This window comes from Myxine glutinosa, unplaced genomic scaffold, assembly GCF_964187855.1.
Source record: "Myxine glutinosa unplaced genomic scaffold, kmMyxGlut1.1 SCAFFOLD_3155, whole genome shotgun sequence".
Taxonomy (NCBI): domain Eukaryota; kingdom Metazoa; phylum Chordata; class Myxini; order Myxiniformes; family Myxinidae; genus Myxine; species Myxine glutinosa.
The window spans coordinates 27439-33688 of NW_027619248.1; positions in this window are offsets into that span (position 1 = coordinate 27439).

Genomic DNA, 6250 nt, shown 5'->3' on the forward strand with positions numbered 1-6250 from the left:
CCTTTTTTCAAATGCAGCAAATTGCTGTGTGTAGCATCATTTTCTGGGGGCATGACTGTGCCACTGATGCAATCAAGATGAAGGAAGGATTTTGGATTTTGGCCAGTGTGCAGGCGATCTTAGCAAACTTTCGAAAAACAGATCTGTATAAGGGGTTTGCAGCTTTCCTCTCCGTCCAATTCAGAGGTGCTATCGTTTCAGAATGAGGGGAGGGTTTTCCTTCTTGTTCTCTTTTGCGTTCCCATCAACCCGTGCCTTCATTTCAATTCCTACCACAAATTCAACAAACTGCAGATTCATACCACCATTAGTTGAGCATCAGGTCTGGCGAGCCAATGTGTGAAAGACTTGGACCATAAACTTCCCCTGGCCGACTCCAAAAGAATGTGGGAATAATTAGGGCCATTAAAAAGGTACAGTAGTAGATTATTGTCTTGCTGATACCATTTGAATGCAGAAATGTGTCCAAGACTGAAGCATTGAAATGCTTGCTACAATATATTGTCCTCTTGCAAGTTAACTATTTGGAGAGATATCACACCTTTCCTTTCTCCTATCCCAACCCTAACCCTACCTTCCATTTCCTCTCCGAACATCCCCCTTAATTTTTAATCATCTTAAGCCCACCACCATCCACCACAAGTCCCCAACCTGAGTGTATGTAATAACTTTATGGTCTCATCTTGATCTATGACACATCTTTCTGAACTATAGACTTGGCATTTAATATGGAATATTTTTTTTGTGGGGGTGAACTTACTTTTCAAGATGACTTAGAACCAAAGGTTCATTGGAATTATGTTGAAATTATTCTAGATTTTGTTAATGTGACCTTTAAAAGAAACAAAAACCACATTTGACATTTCGAAGCAAATAAATTGATCCTTGAAAGTGATGTAAACTGATATCGAACTCAATTCACGGACAGTACTGTGTTAAACTTCTGTACGTTTTCCAGAAGTATCTCTTTTTTTGCACATTAGCCAAAAATTTTTCAACAAAAACAAAAGTTAAATTATGACTGGGATTACGGACAGTAAAATTACAGTTCAGTACTTCGTGTAACCCCCACGAGCATTCAGGAGAGCACGTACACGTCGAGGCATGCTGTTCACGAGATTTGCCAAGGTTTGGACAGGAATCGCTTGCCATTCAGTGACAATAGTCTGCTGCAATTCACGCACAGAGGTCGGCTGCTGGTCCAAGTTGTCGATTTGATGCGTTAATTCTGCCCACAAGTTCTCTATCGGATTCATAGCTGGGGACATGGCAGGCCACTCCATATGCTCTACACCATGGTCAGCAAGAAAGTGTTGGATCATGCGAGCACGTTGACGCCGTGCATTGTCATCTTGGAAGACAAAGTTTCCTCGATAGGCTGCACGAGCAAATGGAAGCAATGTTTCTTCCAGAATGGCTCTGTGCTTGAACTGGTTCAGGTTTCCATTCAGAACAACCAGGTCAGTTTTGCCCCCTGCATGAAAATCAGCCCAAACGGTCACCCCACCACCTCCAGCTTGGACTCTTTGCACTATACAATCTTCGTTGTGGGCTTCATGCACTTGTCTGCGCACTCGGACGCGGCCATCTTGACGATAGACCAGAAATCTAGACTCGTCACTGAAGGTCACGTGATTCCAGTGTCCTGGCTGCCATTGACTGTGCTCTCTGGCCCACTGCAATCGGCGCTGGCTGTGTTGTCTGGTCAGGCGTGGCTTTCTCAGGGGATGCCTGGCACGATAGCCTGCTTGAACCAGTCATTGGTTGACTAGCCTTCTGGATACAGGCACATTTGTCAGTTGCTGCCACTTAGCCCTAGGCCGATTAGTTGACTTGGTACGGCCATTGCAGACTAACCGGTGCAGCTGGCGATCATCTCTCCTTGTGGTTCTGCGTGGACGTCCTGGCCTCGGTATTGGAGTAGGGACACCCCTCTGAGCATTTCGTTTCAGGATCTTTGACACCTGACCTTGAGTGATGCCATACTGCCGAGCAATAGCACGCTGTTTAATGCCAGAATTTCGTAAAGCCACCACTCCATGACAAACAGCATTGTCAAGTTGACGGACTATCTCCAGAGTAAGCGGCAATAACTTTTGTAGACGTGCAGCAGTTGTTTTCCACTAATACAGAACGCAACAACCCTTATATACCCGATTGTGAAGCCAATCGTCAAATGTACCTGTCCTTACATTTTGTCACACCACCTGTGATATAATCCTGTTATTGACTTCTTGCTGCGAAAGACAATCAGTGACATGGTTCTTTCAACAAAGACATCACCGAAGGGTAAAAGAAACTCACCAGATTGATATACTGAGTTCAGAAAGTAAACCCAAGTCAAGAAAAAAAAAATATTCCATATTAAATGCCAAGTCTGTATATTAGGAAACCTCCACAGTTATACAGGAGCAGCTCTAAACCTCTCGCCCTTAACAATTGTAAATGAGAAGCCTTTATACATTATCCAGGCATTTGAGCCATTACTGCCAGTCCTGGTCAAAACGATACAATTCGTTTACAACTGATGCTCATTTTTATGGCCCCAATTATTCCTACTTTCTTGTTGGGTCAGCGAGGGAACATTTTCGGCCCAAGTCAAATGAGCCGGCACATTCTACCGAAGGAGCGGGCATTTGTCGTTTGTTCAGGATGCCAGCGCCAACTCGCCTATCCTTCGCGAAAGACTTTGTGGTATATTTAATGTCCACAAATGACCAATGTTGGGCATTGGCAAACTGGTGCTCCAGCTTAGCGTTCTTCCAGTGGACGACACACACACATTGATGCATTGCTGTGCATGCAAAACTCCAATATCACAGTTTATAACTAGAACGCCACTCGGTAGAGCGCATACTCCCGCCGTGGGTCAAGTTGGAATAGTACGATTTCACAAAAGTTTGAGGGAGTAGTTCAGTGACAACACAAGACAAGACAACACAAGACAGACACTGCACAGATATATATATATAGAATATATGGAAGATAATGTTAAAAAAACAAGGCAATTTCACTTAAATTTCGGATTCAGCGTTCAATTCTATATAAGCGAGTGTATTTTGAGGCATGTGTGACTTCAAATAAGATTGTAAGCCAGGAAAACGTGCGTTTCATTCCTTAGGGATACAACATGTAAAACTGGCCCAAATGTGAAAACAAAACTCGCTCATTTTAAGTCGTACAAGCTAATGCGACCACTCATTCTTCTGGGAAGAATCCCGTGCACATGCTTGTCACACTTATAACTCACCTAAGTCTTTATAAGTTCATCAAATACTGACACCGCGATTGACATTCCCTGAGGTAAATGTTGATAACTCTTATAAAATAAGGTAAAAAACAAAAAAACAAAAAACAGTTTTAAAGCATTATACGTATCAACCGATACATTTTATGAAACGGGGAAACCTATTATAGATACACACTTTGGTGGTTTTAAAATGACAGAATATGTTTTTATTAGAAAAAAAAAATGAACATTGAAGAGGACGCTGCTAAACAATACACTGAAGGAGCCGGGGCTCCCACGTCGATCGGAAGAATGGACGCGACAAAAAGCTAGAATTCATCTGAGTTGCTTTAATGAAATCAAACACTCAGGCACTCTGAAAAACCGTTTATCAGTCAGCAATATATATCTATTCCGCCAGGGGGTTTGCCCAGGCCCGGCGCCAGGGGGCGTGGCCCAGCGTCCTGGCTGCGGCCTGGCAAGTTGAGCGCGGGCCTGGGCGTCCTGGACGAGCCCGGCATGGTGATCGCTCCGCGTCCTTGATAGGTGCAAGGCGATTGTGAAAACTCAGCGGCAGCCGCTACACACGTCCCCCCAGAATCGACTTGCACCGGCAGGGTCAATTTGAGGGGGGTCCTGATGACCCGGCCGAAGCGACCCCTGGCGGGTCGTGGGAGGGGGTCCGGTGAGGTGGTGGGCGGTCGAGTGGGGGGCACCGTGGACGGGGGACGGCCTCGCCGCGGCGGAAGGGCCACCCGTGGTGGGTGGTCGACGTCCACGTGCGCCGGCTTGAGGCGGTCCACAGCAATCCGGTCCGACCTGCCGCCGATGTCGATGACGAACGACTTGTCGTCCCGTCGCAGCACCCGGAAGGGCCCGTCGTACGGCGGCTGGAGTGGCCACCGATGTGCGTCGTGACGCACAAAAACATACTCCGCTGTGCGGAGTGCTGGGGGGACGTAGGACTGGGGGTCACCGTGGTGGGATGTTGGCACGGGGGCAAACCGTCGGGCGGCCTCCTGGAGGTCCGAGCGCTGGTGAGCTGCGGACCAGGGACTGGTAGCGTCGGGCACAAATTCGCCCGGGACGCGTAGCACCTGGCCATAGACAAGCTCGGCGGTGGATGCCTGGAGGTCCTCCTTGGGGGCCGTGCGAAGGCCCAAAAGGACCCACGGCAGCCGGTCGGCCCACCCGACGTCTTGAAGGCCGGCCATGAGCGCGGCCTTCATGGAGCGGTGGAATCGCTCGCACAACCCGTTTGCTTGGGGGTGGTAGGCCGTAGTACGGTGGAGCTTGATCCCCAGGTTGCGGGCGACCGCGCCCCACAGCTCGGAGGTGAACTGTGGACCGCGGTCTGACGAGATGTCCGCCGGTGCGCCGAAGCGGGCGACCCAGGTGGCGATGAAAGCCTGCGCCACGTCGGCGGTGGTGGTGGAGACGAGGGGAACGGCCTCCGGCCACCTGGTGGTCCTGTCCACCATGGTGAGCAGGTGTGTGAACCCCCGTGACGGGGGGAGGGGGCCCACCAGATCCACGTTGACGTGGTCGAAACGTCGTTCGGGCACGGTGAAAGGTGCCAGCGGGGCCTGGGTGTGTCGGTGGACCTTGGCCCGTTGGCAGGCCGTGCAGGCGCTGGTCCAATCGCGGACGTCCCGACGAAGGCCGTGCCAGACGAAACGCGCCGACACCAGCTTCTGGGAAGCTTTCCGGCCCGGGTGGGAAAGGCCGTGGAGGGAGGCGAAGATGCGGCGTTGCCAGGCGACGGGCACGATGGGGGCGAGGCTGGCCTTGGGAGACGTCGCAGAGCAGGACAGTGTCCGCGCAGGGGATGTCGGCCAGGCGGAGGCCCGTGTCCCGGAGGGCTTGCACCGGGGTGTCGGTGGTTTGGTCCGCCGCCATAAGCGCAAAATCCACGCCCAGGTGGACCGCGTTCGCGCTGGCCCGGGAAAGACAGTCGGCCACGGCGTTGTTTTTGCCGGCGACGTGCCGGATGTCCGTGGTAAACTCCGACACGGCGGAGAGGTGGCGCTGTTGGCGGGCCGACCATGGCTCCGTGACCTTGGCCATGGCGTAAACCAACGGCTTGTGGTCGACGAACGCCGTGAAAGGTCGGCCCTCCAGGAGGTGGCGGAAATGGCGGACGGCCAGGTGTAGACCGAGGAGCTCCCGGTCAAACGTGCTGTATTTGAGCTCGTTCGGCCGGAGCTGCCGGCTGAAAAAAGCGAGTGGCTGCCAAACCCCGTTCACCCATTGCTCATGTACGGCGCCCACCGCGTAGTCGGAGGCATCCGTGGTGAGGGCGATGGGAGCGTTGAGCACCGGGTGAGCGAGCAGTGTTGCGTCGGCGAGGGCCCGCTTTGAGCCTTGGAAGGCCGCATCCATTGCTGCGGACCAGGCGATGTCGTGCTTGACCGGCATGCCCCGGAGGGCTTCGTAGAGGGGCCGCATGAGCTGAGCAGCGCGGGGCACGAAGCGGTGATAAAAATTCACCATTCCCAGGAATTCCTGCAGGGCCTTTATGGTGCGGGGACGCGGGAACGTGGTGATGGCCTCGACCTTGGTTGGCAGCGGCACGGCCCCGTTCTTGGTGATGTGATGGCCCAAAAAATCAACGGCCGTCGTGCCGAAGTGGCATTTGGCCGGGTTGACGATGAGGCCGTGCTCGCTGAGGCGCTCGAACAGTGTCCGGAGGTGGAGGAGGTGCTCGGCCCGGGACGTGCTGGCGACGAGGATGTCGTCCAGGTAAACGAAAAGGAACGGCAGGTCACGCAGCACGCCGTCCATCAAGCGCTGGAACGCCTGAGCCGCGTTCCTGAGACCAAACGGCATCCGCAAGAATTCGAATAAGCCGAACGGCGTGATGACTGCCGTTTTAGGGACGTCGGCCGCCCTGACAGGTACCTGGTGATATCCCCGTATGAGGTCAATTTTCGAAAAAATGACCCGTCCCGCCAGACGGGCGGAGAAGTCTTGGATATGCGGGATCGGGTACCTGTCGGGGGTGGTAGCGTCATTGAGACG